Genomic DNA, 26,846 nt, shown 5'->3' on the forward strand with positions numbered 1-26,846 from the left:
TTAAATGATTTGCTTTGGAAACAGTGATATAACCTTTCAAAATATTTTGTTCAGATGACATTAGACCATTGTAATATACTTTTAAATTCTAAGTGTAATTAATATATATAACATGCTAGATGCAATAACTGAAATTAAAATATCTTCCCTTAGAAATGTCAAAGAAATTGAAACACACCTGACATTTTTATATTTTATATCATCAGAGCACTATTTTTTAACTCAGCCATGGTAATTTTAATTTTTTTAATCAACTTGATCTCTTTATTTTCCTTTACTTTTTTCCTATGAATTGCTAAAACTAACCAATCGTGTACTGATCCTCATAAAAGTGTTTTTAGTACTCATAAAGTTATTTGAGGAAATGGAAAATGAGAACAGTAGAAAAAACTATTCAACATCACTTGGTTTATGTTCCCCCAAAATAAGTACAATCCTTGCAACCATCAGGAAGGAGGTTGTAGTAGAGACAGTAATGCTTTAATGTATTTTACAAGGCAGTAGTGGTATCTGTCTGGAATTCTATACACAGTTATAACCATGTTCAAGAAATATGAGTTCATACTGACTAATAATATGATCAAGAGTTTGGAAAAACTTTTGTATTGTAGAAAACTTCGCCTGTTAAAATGGAAATTGATCTGTTTTGGCTAAAGAATAAATATCAGCAGAATAAAAGGATATACATTGTCAGTTAATAATTTTGTTCCTAAATTACGAGAAGGTTCTTAATATCTGTGTGTTTCACTATTGCAATTGTGTCATTAGAACACAGGTGAGTGAGAACATATTTTTAAGTTGTAGCTTCCTAAATTTGGGATGAAGTTGTGTGATACAGTTGCTTACAATATCAGGGATCAGAACTAAATGTTCCATGGGTTGCTGGGAGGTACTTCAATAAGGACTCTCAGGTATTTTTAAAGCAAGCTAAACCCCTTGTCTGACCTGCAAGTTTTCTTCACATGAAAACTAGGACAGAAGGGGCATTTCTGAAAGGGAGGGAAAGAGCTACAGTGTACCAGCAACCATTAACTTAAAGGCACTCCAGATTCAGTAATACAGAGACAGCCATTAAATGCTTTTCCAGTTCCATATGCTGTGTTCTCATGTTACTGAAGGATGGCATTTCCAAGCATGCCAACTGAGGACTATTTTAAATGAACACTTTAAACAACAATGTGGTGAGAGGGCAGTCTGTTGTGTTGTTAACACCTTTGTTGTTAAAGGGTAATGTTATATTTCTGATTGTGACTTTAATGGCCACTTCTTACCCTGTGTTTCTGCTCCCTCCACTTATATCTGCTACTTTAATGACTACAGAAAAATTTTACAATGACCATTAGCACAGTAGAACAAATGTAGTGATAGAAACACTACTAAATTATTTCTTGATTCACGTAGCACCAGCAAATTAGTTACTTGTTTTCTTATTGTTGAGTCCATATCATTCAGCCAGAAAGCATAATTTCCAGCTTGCATTTATTTTATCTCAGAAATCCTACTGAGCTGGCTAACATGCCAATTACCACAATAGTGGGTAAGAAAGCAGGAAGTGTAAGGCCACCTCTCAAAGTCACAGATATTTACTTTTTTGTTTATGACTGTTTTGCTTGATTAAGAATTAAGTTGAGAATGGGGAAAATGGCAAGTAACACCTTTTTTTTTTTTTTACTCTCTTAAAGAGAATAAAAAATTAAGGGATATTTCTTGCTGTTGTGGGGTTATTATTATTATTGTAGTTACTGTTTTTTATATTAGTTGCTTTCATTGAGTTATTCTTTACCTCTCAATGTGCTCAAGATGAATTCAGATTCATATACTGTATGGATGGAAAGAACCATTATGATTATCTATTCCAACCACCTGTGTAACAGGCCATAAAATCTGAACAAATAATTCATGCATCAAGTTCATATCTCTGCTTGAGGGACAATATATCTTTTAGAAAGACATCTAGTTTTGATTTAAAGTCTTGATTCTCTCTGACTAATGTTTACACCTTTCTAAGTCATCCAGCAGGACTGGAAATGCACTGATATCTTAAGGTTCTCCCTCCATTGACTTTCATGTTATAATTGATCATTTAAAACTGACTTTTACAGTATTTTTTCCAGTACTCAAAAAAAAGAGAAAACAATATTTAATCATATTTTCTCCTCTCCATAGACATAATTTCAACAAATATTCAATGAAGGACATGACTTGGAAAATAAAATCTCTCGCAGGAACTTCACATTAGCAAAAAAAAGTTGAGGAGTCGGTGATGATGTCTGCATAAACCAGAATATATATCATATTTTAAATAATCCGTTCCCATTGGACTTTCTGAAAATGAAAATAAAAAGCCTTTACCTTACATTTCCAGCTACTACATAAACAAAGCCTGGCTAACAAATTATAAGGGACAGCTGGTCAGAAAGCCCACCTTGATCTTTGTCCCGATTCCACTGATTGCTAAATTGCATGAAGTAGATACACACCTCCATCAGTCATGCTAAATCTTCCTAAAAGATTGTACTTAAATAGTTTTTCTGACTAATCAAAGGTAACATCTGCAAACTTTGTGAAAGTGAACTTTTTTTGGTGTTCACTGAAAGGCATGGCAGAGGTTTATGAGTAGATTTCTGTTCTTCAGAGAGGAAAATAATTTACATTAAATAAAAACAAACATACAAACAAAACCTAAAATAAACTAAATCAACTTGAGAAACATTCAGTTTGCCTCATGATGAACCTTATTTTGGAAAGCATACTTCTTTACAGATCAAAAGAAGAACAAAGCTTGCTTTCAGTCAGAATGAAATGAAAGGTTTTACATTCAAGAGCTTTACTAAATCTCTTTTGAAGAAAGAATAATTTTTTGTGTCTAACTACAAATCTAATGAGATACCCATTTTCTTCACCTGTCTAGGAAAAGGGGACATTAAGGGAGTGATTAGTCATAGAAAATGTTGCTAGAAGAAACTCTGAGAGATCATCCAGCCCATTCCTCAGTCCAAATCACTCCTGATTGATGCTTCCTCAGTCAGATCTTAAAAGCTTCCAAAGACAGTGTGTTTAAGAGATCCTTAGGAAACCTATCTTAATGCATCACTGTCCTTACTGTTACAAATTGTTTTCTGTATATCTGAACTACAGTTCAGTTCCTACAATTGCCTCTCCAGTTGTGCTACCTCTAACTTGCTGGGCACGTTGCTGGCCACAGCATTTCAACTAAGGCTTGAGCAGTGCTGAATAAGCAGAAGGATTACTGGATATGTTTTGCAGAGAATGTTTTGCTTGTACGTAGCAGTCTGATATTTGCTTTCTTTGTAACAACATGACACAGTTGACTCATGCTCAGTTAGCAATCCTCTATAATTCCCAGATCATCCTCATTTGGCCAGTTGTTTTCCATCTTATATTTGTGCAGCTGATGGTTTGTACATGAGTGGAGTACTTTTCACTTGCCCTTTAATCTTGTTATACTGGATCAAACTCAGATCATCAGCTGTTGTATTTGGTGTTCCTTAGTGATAGCTACTTGAAGAAATATTGCTGGACATGGACTAATTTTCTGTGGGAAATTATTTTCTGATCTGCACAGCATTGTACCTGTATCATCTTATTCCTTTTCTTCCACTGAGTCTAGCTTCTAAAGCAGCAAGTTCCATAGATTTGTTATATAATGAGTGGTGTGTTTTTAATTTACATTATTAGTCCATAAAAACGCTGAAGAAGGTGATTTTCTTTTTTTCTTTACTGATATATATCTACAACATACTTTGCTGGTTAACAGAAAGACATAAACAGATCTGGAGGGTCTGACAATCATGCTACTGTTCATAAGCTCTTTTAAATCATAAGATGAGATACAATTGCAGGACTAGAATTGTCAGGAGGTGTGTGGTGTTACTTTTAGTCATAGTTCATTTTCTTCTGCTTCAAAATTATTGATGCTCATGTACACAGATGCTGAGTGAAAGACTCCAAATGTCACTGCCACGTACAGCTGGGGTCATTGCAACAGAATTGTGTGCAGCACAATCCAAGGGGTTTATTCGTACACCATATTGAATATTTTACTACCAGCACCAAGATATACATACAGCATAAGAAAAAAAATAAATTATTACAGTGCATATATAACCAATTAATGTTTTTAGCATAGCCAGCTAGTTCTCAACATAGCTTTAATATCAATATGTGTTTTACATGGTACTGTGAAGAATTCAATGACTGTGCTAACCAGGACTTAAAAAACAAGATTTAAAAAAAAAAAAAAGATGTTACCTAGTAAATTTAAGCTTTCTTTTCCAGCATCTGTACAATTTTATATTTTATATTGATTTTTATATTTTATGACAATTTCTTTTAGCATTACAATAAGTGTGCTAAAATAAAATCTTTGATAGACTATAGGTGATCCACTCAAATCCTGGGAGCTTAGTAATAATAATACTAGTAATCGTAGTAATAATAATAAATAATAATTTTGCTATCTGCCAAAAATGTCAATGTGCATCAGTAAACTTAGTAAAAGATCAGATCTTTGTGATGTGAAGAAAATATGACTGTGAAGCAGGAGGATTAAGTGTTCTGTCAAGAATGTTGATGCAGTTCTGAATTATTTACAAAACATGGAATTCAAAATAGTAAAATTCAGAGTTTCAGAGTCACAGTTTGTAAACTGCACATCTGAGAAATACACTTTTTGATGTTTCCCAACTTTGGGGCCAAAGTCAAACACAAGTCATTTCTCCAGTCATGAATACTTCTATTGATTTTGGACTCTGAGTAAAAGAAAACTCAGCTGAGGTCACAAAGTTTCTAGTGTGGCAGCCACAGTGCAAGTGATTAAAACCCTGTCTCTCACCTTAACCGTTCCAATTCAGTCTTGTGAAGTTTAACACCTCACCTCAAGTCTCAGCCAAGTCTCAAGGGACTTTGAATTGACATCGTAAACACACCTCCAAGTTTAACAAAGAAGACAAAAAGACAAACAAGGAAAAGAAATACTTATATGCCAGGAGGAGCTATTCCACAGAGATTCAATCCAAAGGAAAGCTAGAAGAAAACACTGCAAAAGCACATTTTTTTTTTCCTTTCAAGGACTGTAACTAGTCTCTTCCCCTACCATAGGAGGGATCAAGAATGTCCAGATAAAACACTCTCATCTTTTACCTTAATGAACTCTGAACTGACAAGTCTTTTATGACAAATTCAGTGTTCTAGCAGTAGCTTCAAAACTATATGGGATTTGGAGCCCCATTTAAAGCCATATCTGGTGTGTCTCGCCTCTGTGACAAGTTCTCTCAGTTCTCATCTGGGTCACTAAATGCAGATCCCATGATAGGGAAAACTGACATCCCATTCATCTTGCTTTGCATGAGTGCTTTGCCTGTCAGAAGAGCCACATAACAATGTTAGTTTTATATACTCTCAAGAAATGCAGCCCCAAATTGGCTGCCAAAAACCAAGCAGGAATAGTGCAGACATGAGAATATAGCAAGATGAGGAAACAAATTGAAAATTTAGATGACTACAAATAAAAAACAAAAGGGAGGTTGTCATGCTTCCTTTTTTAACCAGAAAGATGAATTGCCTACTTTTCCCCACATGCTAGTCAAAACCAGGTGCATGAAAAATGTCATAGAGTTTGAAGTCAGAAAGGATGATCTGATCATTTAATTCATCCTCCCCCCAGGGTCTCATATCTGTTCCAGTACTCTTAAATTGAGCTCAGTGACCTTGGTTAAGATTAGGCATACCTTTCAGCACTCCAGAACAATTGATATCGGTCTCCATTTTAGATAAATGCAGAAGAAAGTGAAACACACCAGGAACAGATATGACCACTTCTGTGCAGAGAGATGAAGAATTCTTTCAAACCCCAGTATACGTCTGGCTGAAGATAGTTGAATGTGCAATTTGACTGCAATTTTTCTTTAGTCAAAACTGCATGTGTTAGGGATGTGTCGAGGAGAGTGCTTTTTGTTCCCCAAAGCCCTTCAAAAAAAGGAACTCAACCATAATTTTCAGAAAGCCACAGATTTCAGAGCCAGAAGAGACCACCAGTCACTGTGCAAAGTTCAAGCTCAACAGAGTAAGAGCTAAGCTAAATGTGGCAGTCAGTGGGAAGTTATCATTAAAGGGGGATGTCACAAATAGCACTCAACAGGTTTTGAATCTCATGGGTTTTCTTTAGTTTTAATTTGAAAGAAATGTATAATTAATTCTAAAATGTGTGAATGACAAATGAGTGGAGTGGTAAACCATGTTGAGCATAAGTAAGCTATACAGAGTTATTGCAAGAATGTGTTAAGCTGGGCCCACTAAATGTGTATCACAGAATCACAGAATCGTCTAGGTTGGAAAAGACCTTGAAGATCATCCAGTCCAACCATTAACCTAACATTGACAGTTCCCAACTACACCATATCCCTCAGCGCTATGTCGACTCTACTCTTAAACACCTCCAGGGATGGGGACTCCACCACTGCCCTGGGCAGCCCATTCCAATGCCTAACAGCCCGTTCTGTAAAGAAATGCTTCCTAATATCTAGTCTAAACCTTCCCTGGTGCAACTTGAGGCCATTCCCTCTTGTCCTATCGCTTATTACTTGGTAAAAGAGGCTTATACCCAGTTCTCTGCAACCTCTTTTCAGGTAGTTGTAGAAGGTGATGAGGTCTCCCCTCAGCCTCCTCTTCTCCCGACTAAACAACTCCAGTTCCTTCAACCACTTCTCATAAGACCTGTGCTCCAGACCATTCACCAGCTTCGTTGCTCTTCTTTGGACACGCTCGAGTAATTCAATGTCCTTTTTGTAGTGAGGGGCCCAAAACTGAACACAGGAATCGAGGTGTAGCCTCACCAGTGCCGAGTACAGGGGTAAGATCACTTCCCAGTCCCTGCTGGCCACACTATATATATCCTGATACAAGCCAGGATACCATTGGCCTTCTTGGATACCTGGGCACACTGCTGGCTCATGTTCAGTCAGCTTTCAATCAACACCCCCAGGTCCCTCTCTGACTGGCAGCTCTCCAGCCACTCCTCCCCAAGCCTGTAGCGCTGCTGGGGGTTGTTGTGGCGGAAGTGCAGCACCTGGCATTTGGCCTTATTGAAACTCCTACAGTTGGCCTTAGCCCATCGCTCCAGCCTGTCCACATCTCTCTGCAGAGCCTCCCTACCCTCGAGCAGATCAACACTCCCACCTAACTTGGTGTCATCTGCAAATTTATTGAGGATGCACTCAATCCCCTGGTCTAGATCATCAATAAAGATGTTAAACAGGAGTGGCCCCAAAACCGAGCCCTGGGGGACACCACTCGTGACCGGCCACCAACTGGATTTAACTCCATTCACCACCACTCTTTGGGTCCAGCCATCCAGACAGTTTTTTACCCAGCGAAGCGTGTGCCCATCCAAGCCACGAGCAGCCTTTTTCGCCAGGAGAATGCTGTGGGAAACGGTGTCAAAGGCCTTCCTGAAGTCAAGGTAAACAACATCCACAGCCTTTCCCTCATCCCATAAGCAGGTTGCCCTGTCGTAGAAGAAGATCAGGTTTGTCAAGCAGGACCTGCCTTTCATAAACCCATGCTGACTGGGCCTGATCCCCTGGTTGTCCATTATATGGCTTTTAATGGCACTCAGTATGACCTGCTCCATGACCTTCCCGGGCACCGAGGTCAGACTGACAGGTCTATAGGTTCCAGGATCATCCTTTCTGCCTTTCTTGTAGATGGGTGTCACATTTGCCACCCTCCAGTCCAGTGGGACCTCCCCAGTTAGCCAAGATTTCAGGTAAATCATGGAAAGCGGCTTGGCGAGCACATCTGCCAACTCTTTCAGCACCCTTGGGTGTAACCCATCCGGTCCCACAGACTTGTGTGCATCCAAGTGTTGTAGCAGGTCTCTGACCACCTCCTCTTCCACTGTGCTGACCTCAATCTGCTTCCCCTCCCTATCTCCCAGCTCATGAGGTTGGGTGTCCAGGGAACAGCCAGTTCCACTGCTAAAGATTGAGGTATAGTAGGCGTTGAGCACTTCAGCCTTTTCCTCATCCTTAGTTACCATGTTTCCCTCTGCATCCAGTAAAGGAGGGAGATTTTCCCTAATCCTCCTTTTGCTGTTAATGAATTTATAGAAACATTTTTTATTATCCTTAACAGCTGTAGCCAAGTTGAGCTCTAGCTGTGTTTTGGCTCTCCTAATGTTCTCCCTGCATAGCTTCCCTACATCTTTAGAGTCTTCATGAGAGACTTGGCCCCTCTTCCAAAGGCAATAGATTCTCCTTTTACTCTTGAGATCCAGCCAAAGGTCCCTGTTTAGCCAGGCCAGTCTCCTTCCCCGCCTGCTTGTTTTTCGGCACACAGGAACAGCCTGCTCCTGTGCCTTTAAGACTTCTCTCCTGAAGTAGAGAAGTCCAGCCTTCCTGGACTCCCATATCCTTCAAGGCAGCCTCCCAAGGGATTTTGTTAATCAGTCTTTTGAACAGGTCAGAGTTAGCCCTCCGGAAGTCTAAGGTGGCAGTTTTACTAACCCCTCTCTTTGTTTCTCCAAGGATCGAAAACTCAACCATCTCATGGTCACTGCACCCTAGAAGGCCTCCAACCTTTACTTCCCCCACAAGCTCTTCCCTGTTCACAAGAAGCAGGTCCAGGAGGGCACCTTCCCTGGTCGGCTCCCTCACCAGCTGTGTGAGGAAGTTATCCTCCACACATTCCAGGAACCTCCTGGATTGTTCCCTCTTTGCTGTGCTGTGATTGCAGCAGATACCCGGGAGGTTAAAGTCCCCCACAAGAACAACGGCGAGTGACCGCGAGATTTCCCCCAACTGTTTATAGAAAGCTTCATCCACCTCACTGCTTTGGTTGGGAGATTTATAATAGACTCCCACAGCAAGATCTGCTTTATTGGTCCTTAACCTAATCCAAACACTCTCAACCCTGTTATCACTATACTTGATTTCCAAGCTGTCATAGCATTCTCTAACATACAGGGCCACTCCACCACCTCTCCTTCCCTGTCTATCCCTCCTGAAGAGCTTGTAGCCATCAACTGCAGCACTCCAGTCGTGTGAGGCATCCCAGCACGTTTTTGTTATAGCTACTATGTCATAGTTCTCGTGCTGCATCATGGCTTCAAGCTCCCCCTGTTTGTTGCTCATACTGCGTGCATTGGTATAGATGCACTTGAGATGAGCTAATGAATCCAACACCTTTTTCTGAGTGTGGGCCCCATTCCCTACCAGACCCTTCTCAGGTGCTTCCACGGTTCCTAAAGATCTTTCCCTTCTCTCAAATGAAGTGGCAGATGGAGAGCCCTCACAGTCCACCATCCTTCAAGCTTTGGCATGCTTCCCTTGAGCTTGTTTGTAACAGGGCCAGTTATCTCCCCGTCCCCCCTCATATCTAGTTTAAAGCCCTGTCAATAACCCTGCTAACTCCTGCCCCAGAATCCTTTTCCCCCCTCTGGGACAGTTGCATCCCACCTGTCTCATTTGTCACCAGTAGACCAGGTGCCTTATAAACCTCACCATGATCAAAGAACACAAAATTCCGACGGTGGCACCGGTCTCTGAGTCATGTGTTAATCAGATATGTTTTCCACCCTCTTTCAGTGGTTTTCCCTTCCACTTGAGGGATTGATGAAAACACGACCTGAGCTCCCGAGCCTTCAAGTAGCCACCCCAGTGCCTTGAAGTTCTTTTTAAATGACTTAAGACTTCTTTTTACCACCTTATCGTTACCTGCCTGGATAACCAACAAGGAGTAGTAATCAGAGGGCTGCACCAGAGCAGTGACCTTCCTTTTAATATATATGTCTAAGAATACTTAATTTTTAATAATGATCTTGACATGATAAATATGTTTCTTTTGGAAAGAAGAATGCATTCCCACTGAGCAGGGGAAGTTGTTACTTTGAAAGTGACCAAAGAATTTTAAGACAAAGGCAACTCAGATGAGGTCACAAAGGCAGAAAGACAAATATGCTCTTTGAGTGTATAAATTGTAGGAGTACTACTTCTGTGAGCAGGAATAAGACAACAGTGTGTCTCCTTCACTGTTGTTTGGCATGTGTAATCTTAAAGATAATGAGTAAAGTTTTTCTGAGTTTCATCTTGAAAGAACCATTTAAAGCCTTGAAAAGCTGTAAACAATTGTTCCTGGAGAGCAGATAAAGAATTCTTTACTTTGAAAAGAGTTTAATCTGTTTAGTTTTTCAAAAAGAATATGGAGAGGTAGTTTGATTACAGTGTTTATAATGTGTTTTTTAACAAAACAATTGTACTAAAATATCAAGAGTGAACAAATACTTTTGCTGTGTCACCCTACTGAAACTGCACAACCATTTGGAAGAAAATCTTTTAGTCAAATACAAATTATGGGAACAAACAGGTTAAGAAAAATGTCAGTTTGTGATATAAAGCATATAAACCCTTTACCTTTAAGGTCTCTATATATATCCATGAAAAAGAAATTAGTTAAGAAGAAAGTGGAAAACTCATAATTTGTTGAACAAATAAACATACAGTTATAGCCGTTTTAACTCTTGAGGTGATAGAGAGGAGAAAGGATAGATGAAAGTGGGGAAGAACAGCCTTTTTTTGCTATTAATCAAGATGGAATACATTTTCACTTGAAGGCTATGGGATTTTTTCTCTTTTTGCATTATGATTATGAAAAGTAGGAGAACTGATTTTATTTGCATGTGTCCAAAGTATTTCATAGGTGCTAAAATAAAACACCTCAGATTTTTAGCTATTTTGGCAAGATTTCACATCGTTTCAGCTTAGATAAAATGAATGGTTTAATGTGGAACATTTGGAAGACCTCACTCAACCCTTAATAAACAATGTGTTGCTCTAACTAGTGTCTAAATGATGTGCAAGTCAAATTAAAGATAGCATTTGTCATCTCTACAAGTAAAGTGGTTCACGCACAAAATAAAAAAAAATGTCATCACAAAGTTTTTTATTTGCTGTTTCATCTTTATACAGCAGAACTGCTTAAACCCCGATGAAGTCTGAAACTAAGATTCTAAGTCAAATCTAGTCAACTGTAAATGCTTATTAAAGATGATTTTAAAAGGAATAGTAAACTTACTAGGGTCAAACATAACCAATCAAAAGAAGATTAATTGAAAGGGGTAGATGAATAGCAGGCTTCACTTTACAGGGAAAATACAGACACAGATTTCAAATTTCAAAAGCTTATGTTTTCAACATTTTGGTATGTTTTCTACTGAGATTTACTCTGACTTACATCTCATTGCAACTCTTTTTAATCCTTTGACCATCATAATACTGACATCTATATAGGAAATTGTATACAACAGTTTCCTTCTTTAATATGAACAGGCATGTTATATATTCACTCTAGTTACGCAAAACCCAGAGGAAAAATTTTATGATTGTTCCACAGTACCTCATATACCAAAATAATAAACCCAGCTTTGCCCACTTATCTTGAAAATAGTGGAAAGGAATTGCAAAACAGAGCGTCTGAGACCTATTTAGATTAGATGAAATGCAGGTGTAAGTATAATCTTTCAGTAATCTCACTATAAGCTTCATAAATAGTGTTGTGGAAGTCAAAAAAACATTGTTATTATTACAACTAGTGTCATCAAAAAATAACAGTGGCTCATTTACCCTTAGATATTTAATACTGTCCAAATATTCCAAGTGTTTTTTTGTACTGGTCTGGAGTTTGGGTCTAAAACATTTTTTTTATGTTGTGAGGACTTCACAGCACAATCATAAGATGGGTTTTTCTATTTCTAGTCATATTGGTATATGAGTTCTAAGCATGTCTTCTAAACATGTCTTCTAAGTATGACTTCTAAGCATGTCATTTTGTCTGTACAATTAGTTCAGGTAATACTACAGTCTTTATAAAGAAATATCCCTTTAACTCATTCAATGTAAAGAAAATCTTGCACATCTAATAGGCTTGAAAAGAAAGAAAGAAAAAATCTCTCAAACCCCACAGGTTTCCATAACAATCCTGCTATAGCAGCTCTCAGAGTAACTGTAGGTGCAACCCCATAGCTTTAATGCAATAAAATTTTAGAAGATCCATCAGAAAAATGTGGGAAATATTGGGATTATAGGACCTAATACCTTCATCACTGTCATCATCATCATCACATACATTTGTATAAACATTTTCAGGACAATGAACCTTTGCCCATTTTAAAAATGTTATTTTGTATCATATTGTATGTGGAGTGGGGCATACATTATACAACGGTAAATAACAGTGGGATGATTAAAGTCAATAAACTTTTTAAAGGATGTGAGAAATTGAGATAGAAGAAAATAAACAGTTAAAATATGAGTTGTCTATTTGCTTGGATTTTGGAGTAGTTGGCAAGAGGAATAGTGACTTTCCTGTTAGTTTTGCTGCGACTGTCGTGAAAATGAATTTGTGTGTTTGTTTAAATGTTTGCCAAGGGCATGGAGAATGACAAACAGGATTCTCTTAGTTATGTTAACATTACAAATGACAGTAGTTGTTAATGTAAACCCCAAACTAATTACACTGAAGTCTGAAAATCAAAACTTATTGCAAGTGTGAGTGAAGACAGTGTTTTATGCCAAATACACGACGGTTCATCCTTGAAGTAACCCATAGAATGGTTTTCATTTCATCTCAATTAATTTCTTCTCTTTGCTTTGCATTAGTCATTCTGCAGTAGCAGAAGTGCAGAAAGGTGGTAGATAGACTTGAGTATGAGACATTTTCCCTGTTATGGTATCTTATGGTAATATGTTGACCTGAAACTCCATAGCAACAATTCTGCTGAATGTTAAAGAAATGGCTTTCAAAGGTATAATGCCTCTAGGCACTTTTCTCAAGGCCTGTGCTTCCTTCTTCTGTCTCTTTGTTCTGGTTTGAACTCAGCAGGTAGCAAATCGCCACGTGGTCAGTTGTTTACTCCCCCCCACCACTGGTGAAATAGGGGAGGGACAAAAGAAGAAATTTGTAGGTTAAATAATAATAATAAAAAAATTTACTAGCAAAACCAACAGTAATAATAGTAGTCCAAAACATATAAAATGCAGTAGTGGCTCACTGAATGGCGACCAGTACAGAGTTCGTCCCCAGCAGCCATCTCGACCCACCAGACAAACTCTGCCCAGCTGATTCGGAAACCGCAAACAAAACAATGAGCATGAGAGCACGAGCCCACCTATATGCTGAGCTCTGGCGTCACATGACATGGAATGTTCCAATGACCTATCGAGACCCAGCCCTTCAGCTGTGCTCCCTCTCAACCCAAGAAAAGTTAACTCTATCCTGGCCAAAACTAGGACAATATTGAAGGGGCCCTCAACTCTTAAGAGCTACAGCTGGTCCCTCTCTGCATGGTATGTATATGTATATATCATACCAAGGTATCATAGGAACATAATACAGCTGAACCATGCAGTTCATAATGCTTACCAAATGCTTCCACAGTTTTTAGGTGCACACTGTCCAATCTTTTTGCTTCATGCCTTCTAGTTTTCCTTAGGGTTAGCTATGACATTCCAATGTCTCAGTAGCTTCCAAAAGCCGACATTATTTATGGTATTTTAAACACTCTCCCCAAAACACTTTGCTCATTTCTTTAAATACAGAATGCATTTTCATACTGACTGCACAATTTCAGTCTAAATGGGACATGAATGATGAATTTAAGGTTTTATGTCTTCCATTAAGGCTTTAAAAAGGAGTTTCATGCCACTGGGATATAGGCATTCCCACTTTTCAGGTATATTCAGTGGGGTTTGCTTTTGACAATAGTTTTGAAATTATGTTCCAGAAAAATCTTTTAAACATTATGGCTCCCTTATACCCCATATACTTGTCTTGAGATAAATGAATGTAGAATTTTACAGTGGAGAGTAAGTAACAATTGCTACTTACAGCTAACTTCCTTAATATCCTCAGATATTTTTCAGAATGATTTTCAGTGGGCATGTGAAGAGGACATGATGATGTAAGTATGGTTATGTTAGCAAAGATTACCCGGAAGACTAATTATTTTATGGCTTCACTGTCAGTTAATAATATAGCATGCTGATAAAGTATTTTTGTCACAACATGCTAGACTGTATTTCATACATATGAAAGTTTGAAGCTTACAGAAAAATATGAATTTATTGGTTATGTAATCTACCACTGTGACAATTCTGGAAAGAGTAGTCTTTTATATCTGTAGAATAGGTACAGAACAAGCAGTGCATCTGCAGACTACTTGCCAATGTTCCTTAGTCTTGACCTCAGGTGGCTACTTCCTGAAATGAGAATGAATCTCTGCACTTTCAGCATTTTTTTCCTTTGCCGAGACTGCTGTTGAAGTGCCAGTTACTTTCTAAAGTATGAAGTGTCTTCAGAAAACTATAATTTAAAAATATATGTGAAACTCTTTGGCCAAAACTGTCCAATGTACAAAGCCAGTGAAGGAAAAGAAGCAAAGGAATCTCACCAGGTATAAACACAGTTCATTACCTTTTTAGTAGATTTTAGCTCTTTAACCTTGGTAAAAACATGGAGGCAGACTGTACAATCTTTCTGTTTCTGAATAATGTACACTTTATGTTTTCCATGATAGCATCTTCAAAGTCAAACTCACTTGAGAGGGTAATAAATCAAATATTAGGGAAAAAATACAGCTATACGCAGACATCCTGCAACCACCCAGGCAAACTTTGTCATGCAAGTCCAAACAAGTCAAATGAGATTTATCTCACACCCAGACAGGTGACTGCAGATTTGTTCTTCAAGCAAAGAAAAGCAACAGATTCCTTGGCTTCCTGCATCCTATTTACTTTCTCAAGTTTTAATATAGGTTTCATTTACATGTTACATGTTACATATTTACTTATTAACTTTGGCTTGTGCAGTTTGATGAGTTAAACTTGTTTTGTGAACAAAAACCACAGCAGTCCAGGTTTTTCTGTTTGGTGGAACTAATATTTATTCAGGGCCTGCTCAGTAGAATAAACAATTAATTCTACGCTCTTACTTGATTTTGTCTGCTTAATAAGTTAGAACAACTTTAAGACTGCTCTGGTTTATTTTTAGCAAGCAAAACTTGGTATTAAGAACTCATGGCTTTTTAAATCACAAACATTGCAATCATTCACTGCTGTACTAGTTTTGTCTGGGATAATTTTCTTCATAGTAACTTGTACAATGCTATGTTTTGGATTTGTGATGAAAATAGTGTTGATAACACACTGATATTTTAGTTATCGCTCAGCAGTGTTTACACGACATCGAGGGGTTTTTTTTGTTTCTCACTCTGCCCCACCAGCAAGTAAGCTGAGGGTACACAAGAAGTTGAGAGGGGACACAAATGAGACAGCTGACCCCAGCTGACCAAAGGGATATCACAGACATATGATGTTGTGCCTAGCAACAAAAGATGGGGGAAGAAGGAGGAAAGGGTGTTATGACACACATTTGGTGTTATGACACACATTTGATATCATGACATTTGTCTTCGCAAGTAGGCGTTAAGCATGATGGAGCCCTGCATTCCTGGAAATGGAATAACACCTGCCTGCCAATGGGAAGTACTGAATGAATTCCCTCTTTTACTTCGCTTGCATGCGCAGCTTTTCCTTTACCTATTAAAGTGTCTTTATCTGAACCCACAAGTTTTCTTACTTTTGCCCTTTCAATTCTCCCCCCCATCCCATTATGGGGGGAGTAAATGAGCAGCTGTGTGGGGCTGAACTCCGTATTGGAGTTAATCCACAACAATTGCAAACATTCAGGTCCATTTTAAACCATTTAGTAAGATTTTAAACTTAGCAGGATAAAATAAGTACTTCAGACATAGCTATCACGGTAAGTACAGAACTCTGCCCTACATAGGGTAGAGTTCTTGGGCCCCTCTATAGGTTTTTGTACTTTGATAACAGCAACAACTAAGACTAGTTCAAATTAAATATGCAAAGTGGAAGATCACTGTCAATGAAAAAACAAATGCAATGTGCAGTAGAGACCTTACGGAAAGCAAATCCTCTGTAGCCCAGAGTCACAGTTCTCTGTTCCACAGGCTCATGGATGCTTGTACAAAGAGCAGGTAAAAAAAGGTTGCTCAATTTCTGATATCACCTTGACCTTTACCCTCCTTGTAGGGATAAAATGAGGTAATACAATATCCTGAATGGAAAATTTAGAATCATAGAACAGCTCACGTTGGAAGGGCCCTCAAAAGATCATCTGGTCCAAACATTCTTGGCAAAAGCACAGTCTAGACAAGATGGCCCAGCACCCTGTGCAGCTGAATCTTACAAGTGTTCAATGTTGGGGAATCCATCACTTCCCTGGGGAGATTATTCCAGTGGCTGATTGTTCTGTTCATGAAAAACTTTCCTCTTGTGTCCAGTTGGAATCTCTCCAGGAGCAACTTGCACCTATTACCCCTCCTCTTTCCCATGTGAGTCCTTGTAAGAAAAGAGTCTCTGTCTTCTTTGTAGCCACCCTTTAAAAACTGGAACATGGGATGAGGTCTCTCCTAAGCCTTCTCTTCTCAAGGCTGAACAAACCCAATTCTCTCAACCTTTCCTCATATGGCAGGCTTCCCAGCTCCTTGATCATCTTTGTGGCCCTCCTCTGGATCTTCTCCAGTTTGTACTCATCTTTTCTGTATAGTGGGGGCCAAAACTGAACACAGTATTCCAGGTGTGACCTGACAAGTGCTGTGCAGAGTAGCATAATGACTTCTTTATCTCTGCTGGTGATGCCCTTGTTGATGTAACCCAGCACCCTGTTGGCTTTCTTTGCCACTGCAGCACACTGTTCACTCATATTGAGCTTGTTGGTTACCAGAACACCCAGGTCCCTTTCCACAGAGCTGCTTCCCAGACAGGTAGATCCCATTCTGTGCTGCACTCCTGGATTATGTTTTCCCAGTTCAAGACCTTACACTTGTCCTTGTTGAGCTTCATAAGGTTCTTGTTAGCCCACTCCTCCAGCCTATCCAGGTCTTCCTGCAGAGTGGCTTTCCCTTCCAAAGTGTCCACTTCCCCACTCAGTTTGGTATCATCAGCAAACTTCATCAGGGTACACTTGATCCCATCATCCAGATTACTTATGAAGATATTAAACAGCGTTGGGCCCAATATTGATCCATGGAGGACCCCACTTGTGACAGGTTGCCAGTTTGATAAGGAGGTATTTACTACCACCCTCTGGGTACGGCCTGTCAACCAGTTCCCCACCCACTACACAGACCACTTGTCTAGACTGTGTCAGTTTCTCTAGGAGGAGACTGTTAAGAACTGCATCAAAAACCTTGGAGAAATCCAGGGAGGCAATGTCTATTGTTTGACCCACATCAAATGAGCAGGTTACTTTGTCATAGAAGGCAATCAGGTTTGTTGAGCACAATTTGCCCTTGATGAATCTGTGCTGGCTTTTCCCAACCGCTTGCTTCATTTGACTTGTGATAGCCCCCAGGAGGATTCATTCCATAACTTTTCCAGTGATTGAAGTAAGACTGATGGATCTATAATTTCCTGGATTCTCCTTTAAGCTCTTCTGACACTAGCCTTCTGACATTAACCTTCTTCCAGTCTTCTGGGACATCCCCCGATCTCCATGACTTCTCAAAGATTATGGAGAGCAGCCTTGTAATGACATCAGACAGCTCTCTTAACACCCTTGGGTGGATAATGTCAGGGCCCATTGATTTGTAGGAGTTAGGCTCCTATAATAGTTCTCATACCAACTCTTCCTTCACTGACAGTGGGTCTACCACCCTGTCCAAATGAACCTTGAAAACTTTCAGGGAGGCAGACTCTACCACGTCAATGGGGTGGTTGTTCCAGTGAATGATTGTTTTCTTTCTTATGTTGAGATGAAAGATCTTCCAGTGCGACTTTTACCCGTTGCCCCTTGTCTACTCCATATGACTCCTCATGAAGAGACCGCCTCTGTCCTCTTTGCAGGCATCTTTTAAGTAATGGAATACTGTGATAAGATCCCCCCAAGCCTTCTCTTCTCCAGGGAGAAAAGACCTAGCTTCTTCAGTCTTTCCTCATAGGATAGGTTCTCCAGCACTTTGACAATTTTTATGGCCCTCCTTTGGACTCTCTCTTGTCTCTGCATCTGTCTTGAATTGAACTAAATACAGTACTCCAGATGGGGCCTGACAAATGCTGAGTAGAGTGGGATCACCACCTCTCTATCTCTGCTAGCAATGCCCCTGTGAATACAGCCCAGGATCCAATTTGCCTAGGATCCACTGTTGACTTGGTTCAGCTTGTTGTCTACCAAGACCTCAAGATCCCTTTCAGCAAGGCTGCTCCTCAGCCACACATATCCTAGCCTGTACTGGGGTCTTCGGTTATTTCATTCCAGGTGCAGGACTTTGCACTTGTCTTTGTTAAACTTCATACTGTGTGGCCTAGGCCACTCTTCCCAGAATGTCCAGGTCTCTCTGTAAGACCACTCTCTCCTGATGTGTTCATCTCACCACTCAATCTGGTTTCAGTAAACTTGGTGAGGGTGTTTTCAATCCCATCATACAGATCATTTATAAAGACGATGTTTAACAACATGGGCCCCAGTATTGATCCCTGGGTGACCCCACTTGTGACAGACTGCCAGCCTTAGTAAAAACCATTGATCACCACACTCTGAGTATGACCTGCTAGCCAATTTCCTACATTTCCCATATCACAGACTACCCATCCAATCTGTATCTTGTCAGTTTATCCAGAAGGCTGCGGGAAACTGTGTCAAATGATTTGTTGAAGTTCAGGTAAACAATATCCACTGCTCTTCCCTTGTCGACAGAAGATGTTATGTAGTCGTAGAAGGTGAACAGGTTAGTCTGGCAAGATTTGACTTTAGTAAATCTGTGCTGTCTTTTCCCAATAACCTGATCCATTTGGCTTGCAGTATTTTCTAGGAGGACTCGCTTCATTACTTTCCCAGGGATTAAAGTAAGACAAATGAGCCTGTAGTTTCCTGGGTCCTTTCTTCGGTCTTTCTTGTAGATGGGTATGACATTTGCCCTCTTCCAGTTACCATGGATTGTGAGAGACTGAAATGTCAAATGATTGTCTCAAAGCTTGCTTGTGTGTGTGCTTTGAGTCACTGGGTGGTGTCAGTAATACCTCAAACATTCATCAAGGACCAGCTGTGGCCTTTATAATTAATCTAAGGAATGTCACCCAAGGAAGTAGAAGTGTATCAAATGACACACCCTCCCACTCCCTTGCAGTTGTATTGACAAACTCCTTAGGTAAATCATCAGAGGGGGAAACATGGACTGAGTGAAACCAGGTGTTTCTCATCAAGCAGAAGGACTGCTGATCACTGGCTCCATTGTGTTAGCTTGATACTTTGTGGCTCTATTGTGTATGCCAGATGCCATGTGTGCCTTGCAAACGACTTGACTTTGTGACTTCACCAGTGAGGAGGTAATAAGAACTGATAAGAGGTGATAATTTTTGCCCCAGAAGCCAGATGATTGCTCAAGAAGCATGAAGTCAACAGATCCGTGGGAACTGAGGCAAAAACACAGCATGGGTAACAAACAGGAGGAGCTTGAAGCCGAGATGAAACAGGAAAAATTACGATGTAGTGGCTACTACAGAAACATGGTGGGATGTCTCCCATGACTAGAGTGAGCCAGTTGATGGCTACAAGCTCTTTAGGAGGGATAGACAAGGAAGGAGAGGTGGTGGGGTGGCACTGTATGTAAGGGACTGTTATGATTGCTTTGAGCACAAGTATAGTGAAGACAGGGTGGAGTGTCTTTAGGGCAGATGTTGTAGTAGGAGTCTACTATAGGCCACCCACCCAGGAGAGAGAGGTGGATGAAATATTCCATAGGCACTTAGGAGAAATCTCAGGATCACTTGCCCTTGTTCTTGTGGGAGACTTTAACTTCCCAGACATCTGCTGGAAATACAGCACAGCAGAGTGGGACCAGTCCTGAAGATTCCTGGAACGTATGGACGATAGCTTCCTGACACAGCTAGTGAGTGAACTGACGAGAGAAGGTGCCCTGCTGGACCTCCTCTTTTTGAACAGAGAAGGACTGGTGGATGATGTGACAGTTGGAGGCCAACTAGGTGTCACATCCCGCTCAGGTGAGGGAGAGAAGTGACTCAGATTCGTAATTTCCCAATGAAGCGAACAACGGTGAGACAAGTCTTAATGTCCAAACATTTATTAGCTACGCACAATGTACTAATTGAACACACGATAATTGGCTAAGTATATAGCAAGTTGTGGCAAACAATACAATATGCCTTGCTTTTCTTAATGGAAAAAGGAAAAGAGGGAGAGAAAGGGAATAGGGAAATACCGATCACCGGTCTGGGTTTCTGCATCCATCCCGTCAGTGAGGGTTCCAAGAGGCATCCATCTTCTTCACTTCACTGCACTCTCCAGGCCCCCCCCTTCTTTTCCCCCACCTTGATTTATACGCACTTCCCTTGGGTCCGTGCCCTAGGTCGACCCACATACCTATGTATCCCATGTATGGGGAGGGGTAAGGTGCTTCATGGGATGATGTAATTAGCATGATCTTGTTAGTCTTCGTCAGCATATTGAGGGGTGTTAACTTTAATATACGTTTCGTGGATAATGAAGCAAAGGTCATTCACTGGACAGATGGCCCTTGAAATTTGGCCAGGTGTACCAGAGCAGAGCTGTCCTGTCTCCACAGGGCTCCCCCCTCCAGCTGCATCCTGTGTTATTGGGGCAGCTTTATCGGCTTCGACCTCCACCCTATCCATCCTGTGACTCATAGTTTCATCTTGTGAGTGTTTGAGGTATTCCTTAGATCAGACTCAAATTTTGCTTTCTCAGACTGTTTTTCTTAGTTTCTCATAGGCCCGGTTTCTCGTCTCTCACACTAGGGCACAGTGATCATGAAATAATACAGTTCTCTATTCTTAGAGAGGCCAGGAGAGGGCTAAGCAGAACTGACATCTTGGATTTACAAAGGGCTGACTTTGTCTTGTTTGGGCACCTGCTTGACAGAATACCTTGGGAGATGGTCCTGAAGGTACAGGGGTCCAGGAAGGCTGGGCACTCTTCCAGAAGAAAATCTTAATGGCACAGGAGCAGGCTGTTCCCAGGTGCTGTAAGAGAAATCGGCGCCAGAGAAGAACAGCCTGGCTAAACAGGGAGCTTTGGCTACAACTCAGGGAGAAAAGGAGAGTTTACAGCCTTTGGAAGAAGGAGCTAGTGATTCACAATGATTAAAAAGATGCTGTGATGCTATGCAGGACAGAAATCAGGAGGTCTAAAGCCCAGCTGGAAAATAATCTGGCTTCAGCAATCAAGGACAACAAGAAATGTTTCTATAAGTATGTGAGCAGCAAAAGAAAGACCAGAGAGAGCCTCCATCCCCTGCTAGACACAGGAGGAAACATGGTAACAAGTGATGAGGAAAAGGCTGAGGTGCTTAATGTATTCTTTGCCTCAGTCTTTAATAACAAGACTAGTTGTACTGAGGGAATCCAGCCTCCTCAGCCAGAAGACAGAGACCGGGAAAACAACTGCCCTGCAATCCAGTAGGAGATAGTCAGTGACCTACTGCATCACATAGACACACACAAGTCTATGGGACCGGATGGGATACACCGGAGGGTGATGAAGGAGCTGGCTGGGGTGCTTGCCAAACCACTTTCCATCATTTACCAGCAGTCCTGGCTGACTGGGGAGGTCCCGACAAATTGGAAATCAGCCAATGTGACACCCATATATAAGAAGGGTTCGAAGGATGATCTGGGAAATTACAGGCCTTTCAGCTTGACTTCGGTGCCCGGGAAGCTGATGGAGCAGCTCATCCTGAGTACCATCAAACAACACATGTGGGACAACCAGATGATCAGGCCCAGTCAGCATGGGTTTATGAAAGACAGGTCCTGCTTGACAAACCGAATCTCCTTCTACGACAGGGTGACCTGCTTATTGGATGAGGGAAAGGCTGTGGATGTTGTTTACCTTGACTTCAGGAAGGCCTTTGACACCGTTTCCCACAGCATTCTCCTGGCGAAACTGGCTGCTCACAGCTTGGATGGGCACAAGCTTTGCTGGGTAAAAAACTGTCTGGATGGGTGGGCCCAAAGAGTTGTGGTGAATGGAGTTAAATCCAGTTAGCGGCTGGTCATGAGTGGTGTCCCCCAGGGCTCAGTTTTGGGGCCACTCCTGTTTAACATCTTTACTGATGATCTAGACGAGGGCATTGAGTGCACCCTCAGTAAGTTTGCAGATGACACCAAGTTGGGTGGGAGTGTTGATCTGCTTGAGGATAGGGAGGCTCTGCAGAGAGATGTGGACAGGTTGGAGCGATGGGCTAAGGCCAACTGTAGGAGTTTCAATAAGGTCAAATGCCGGGTGCTGCACTTTGGCCACAACAACCCCAGCAGTGCTACAGGCTTGGGGAGGAGTGGCTGGAGAGCTGCCAGTCAGAGAGGGACCTGGGGGTGCTGATTGACAGCCGGCTGAACATGAGCCAGCAGTGTGCCCAGGTGGTCAAGAAGGCCAATGATATCCTGGCTTGCATCAGAAATAACCTGGCCAGCAGGGACAGGGAAATGATCTTACCCCTGTACTCGGCACTGGTGAGGCCACACCTCGATTCCTGTGTTCAGTTTTGGGCCCCTCACTACAAAAAAGACATTGAATTAATTGAGCGTTTCCAAAGAATGGCAATGAAGCTGGTGAAGGGTCTGGAGCACATGTCATATGAGGAGCAGCTAAGGAAACTGGAGTTGTTTAGTCGGGAGAAGAGGAGGCTGAGGGGAGACCTCATCGCCCTCTACAACTACCTGAAAGGAGGTTGCAGAGAACTGGGGAAGAGTCTTTTTAATGAAGTAATAAGCAATAGGACAGGAAGGAATGACCTCACGTCACAGCAGAGAAGGTTTATACTGGATATTAGGAAGTGTTTCTTTCTGGAACGGGTTGTTAGGCGTTGGAATGAGCTGCCCAGGGAAGTGGTGGAGTACCCATCCCTGGAGGTGTTTAAGAGTAGAGTCGACATAGCGCTGAGGGATATGGTGTAGTTGGGAACTGTCAATGTTAGGTTAATGGTTGGACTGGATGATCTTCAAGGTCTTTTCCAACCTAGACGATTCTGTGATTCTGTGATACACATTTAGTGGGCCCAGCTTAACACATTCTTGCAATAACTCTGTATAGCTTACTTATGCTCAACATGGTTTACCACTCCACTCATTTGTCATTCACACATTTTAGAATTAATTATACATTTCTTTCAAATTAAAACTAAAGAAAACCCATGAGATTCAAAACCTCTTGAGTGCTATTTGTGACATCCCCCTTCAATGATAATTTCCCACTGACTGCCACATTTAGCTTAGCTCTTACTCTGTTGAGCTTGAACTTTGCACAGTTGTTAGGCGTTGGAATGGGATGTCCAGGGCAGTGGTGGAGTCCCCATCCCTGGAGGTGTTTAAGAGTCACGTTGACATATCGCTTAGGGATACGGTGTAGTTGAGAACTGTCAATATTTGGTTAATGGTTGGACAAGGTGATCTTCAAGGTCTTTTCCAACCTTGATTATTCTCTGATTCTGTGAAAAACAAAGGTGGGCAGGGGAGGAACGACCACTAATTCAATTGCTCATGGAAATGAGCTCATGGAATACCTGCTTCTCTTTGTCTAGTATGCAAATCAACTGATACGATGAGCTTAATAGACGACAGAGAACTTTGCTGTGTGTGCACCCACCACCAGAGCTAGATCCAGGTGTACACACCACCGAAGAACTGAAGATTGAGGAATGGGACGCTGCTAGATCCATGTGCACCCACCACTGAAGAACTGAAGACTGAGGACCAATTTGATGCTGCTGGATCCATGGTGGTGACTATACTTGCTATTCTATTCCGGATGCTTGCTTGATTTCTGTCTTTTCCTTCCATTCTGTCCTATCTCTACCACTCTTCACTTTAATAATAAAACCCGTTTTGGGTGTATGGCATTTGATCTCATTTGTGTCTTTATCTCACTCTTGGGATCATATCAAAACATCCCCCAACATGGGATTGGGACAGGGATATCCCCTGATCTCCAAGACTTTTCAAATATTATAAAGAGTGTCCTTGCAACGATATCTACCTCTTCTTTTAGTGGAAAGTTTATCCTTGAAGTGTGTTCCATCCAGGCGCATAGATTTATGTGGGTTGAGCCCACAAGAAGCCACTGACCAGCCCTTCCTCTCTTTCTGGTCAGTCAACACATGCATTGTCATAGATACTTGATGCTGGTCTGGGGTCCTGTTACACCAGTAAAGACAGAGACAAAGAAGACATTGAAAACCTCTGCCATGTTAGCATTATCAGTAACTAGCTTCCCTGCTCTGTTTAACAATAAGCCTAAGCCTTCACTGTGTTTCTTCTTACTGCTCATGTTTCTGAACAACCCTTTCTTGTTGTTCTTGACATTTATGGCCAATTTCAACTTGAACTGAGCCTTAGCCTTCCTGACTGCATCTCTGCATGCCCTAGCAAGTTTCTTATAGTCCTTGATGGCTATTTGTCTGCATTTGCATAACCAGTATGCTTATTGTTTTGCTTTTAAGCACAACCAAAAGCTCATTATTAAGCTAGGATGGTGTCTTGTTCTGCCTTCTTCCTTTCCTTTTCTGTTCTTGTCCTTACAAGAGGCTGTTGTTGAATAACTCCCACCACTCACAAGATCATTTGCCCTCCATGGATGCTTCCCATAGAATCCCTGGTCTCTGAGTGCATTAAAGTTGACTCTTCCAAAATCCAGGGTCTTTGTCCTGCTACTGGTCTTCAGTGTGCTCAGCAGGATCTTAAACTCTGCAATGTTGTGGTCACTATATTCAAGGCTACCATTGGTGGCTATGTTGCCAAGTAAGTCTCAGTTTTTAAGCAGTAAATCTAGCAAAGCGCTGTTCCTAGCTGGCATGTCCAGCATCTGTAGCAGGAAGAATTCCGAGACCCTGATGGACAACTTATGCACTGCTGTTTTTTTTTTCCCAACAAATGTCTGGGTAATTGAACTCAACCATGAGGATCAGGTTCTTTTGGCCTGAAACTTTCTTGAGCAGATATAAAAAGATTTTGTCAGCCTCATTATCCTGATTGAGATGTTGGTAACAGATGTTTAACATAAGATCCTCCTTGGTGTCAATCCCTCTAATCTTGGTCTAAGGGCATTTGGTAAGAATTTTCGTGATCTCCATAGGTCACCTCCACACATTCAAATTTATGTTTTACATAAAGTACAACTCCACTTTCTCTTCTTCCCTTCCTATCTTTCCAAAAGAGTTTGTAGCTATCCATTGTAGTCTTTCAGTCATGTGAGCTTTCCTACCAAGTTTCTGTTATTCCTATGTCATTATAACTCTCAAAGCGGACACAGAGCTCCAGTTCCTCCTGTTTGTTGCCCCAGACTACATGAGTTGGTATACGTGCACTTGAAGTGACTGGACTTAGGGTCTTGCCTTTGGAAAGGGTTGGGGAGCATTCCTCATCCACTGTGTTTCTTATGAATATGCACCTTTGTCACAGTGTTATAGCTTTGGATGCTACCCTCAAAGTTTGATGGATTAAAGCATGATTCACTAAGCCAATCTGCTAGCAAAGATTCTCCTGTCTCTTCTAGATAAGTTGATCCCATCTCCCCATGCTGTATTCTTTGAAGAACATTCTGTGATCATAGAAAACAAACCCCTGGAGATGACACCAAACACGAAGTCAGGTATTGATCTGCATGATGCATTGACTTCTGCCTACACCCCTCACTCTGATTGACAAGACAGAGGAGAAGATTACTTGGGCACCTATCCCTTTCACTTGAGCTCCCAGAACTCTGAAGTCCTGCTTGATCTTGCCCAGGTTTTGCTTTATTGTGTCATTGATGCCCACATGGAAAAGAAGTAAGGGTTATTAATCTGTGCTTTTAACCAGTTGTGTCAGTCTCTCTGTGACATTCCTGATCTTGGCTTCCAGTAAGAAGCCAACTTCCCTTGACTGTACATCAGGCTGGCAGATGAGTGCCTCAGTGCCTCTCAGAAGAGATTCTTCCACTACTAGCACTGGCTGCTTCCTTTTACAGACTTTAGTATATGCTGTTGGTGTGATTTCTCCCTGTGAATCTTGCCCATTGGTTTCATCTGCTACCAAGGCTTCATATCTGTTGCTGGTTGGTACATGTGAGGAAGGGGAGTGAAGTGGTACCTTGTTCCCAAGGGTCACCAGAGACCATGGTGCCTCCTTCTCCAAGGTGCTGTCTGTTCGCTGTTGAAGCGAAGTAGTGGTAGTCCTTGGAGGTCACTACCGTGAGGCCTTAATATTTCTTCTTGCAAAGTCTTGAATAATATTCTCTTGTTCACCATCTTTAATACTGTGTAGCCTGCTAACTTCCTTCTGCAGCTCCTCCACCCTCTGTCTGAGTGACTCCATCAGAGCACACCTTTGTGCAGATGGAGCTTCCATCCTCCTCCATGCAGGAGGCAGGGGTGAGTCTCTGCAGACCGCCACCTGGACAGCAGCTTTCATGATAAGAAGGGTGGCTGCCTCCATGCATCCTAGGCTAGCCTGGCTGGGTAGGTGATTCCTGTCTGCTGCAGAGTACAACTGTCACCTGCTCTCTACCACCATGCTTCTATCAACCTCAAAGCACTGCCTAACAAGCCCTTCTAATTCCTTGGAGACCTCGAGCAGCATAAGCTTGCACGGACTTTCAGGGCTGCAGCGTAAGCCTGCAGGTGAACAGAGCAGGCAGCAGCCTGACAACTGGCAGAGTGTGCCACCCTTCCCAAGCACCCTTCCAACATACTGCCATACAAACTGCTGACACTGCTCCCTGTTTGTGCACCCTGTTTGTAG

This window comes from Strix uralensis, chromosome 2 (assembly GCF_047716275.1).
Source record: "Strix uralensis isolate ZFMK-TIS-50842 chromosome 2, bStrUra1, whole genome shotgun sequence".
In the NCBI taxonomy this organism is placed as follows: Eukaryota; Metazoa; Chordata; class Aves; order Strigiformes; family Strigidae; genus Strix; species Strix uralensis.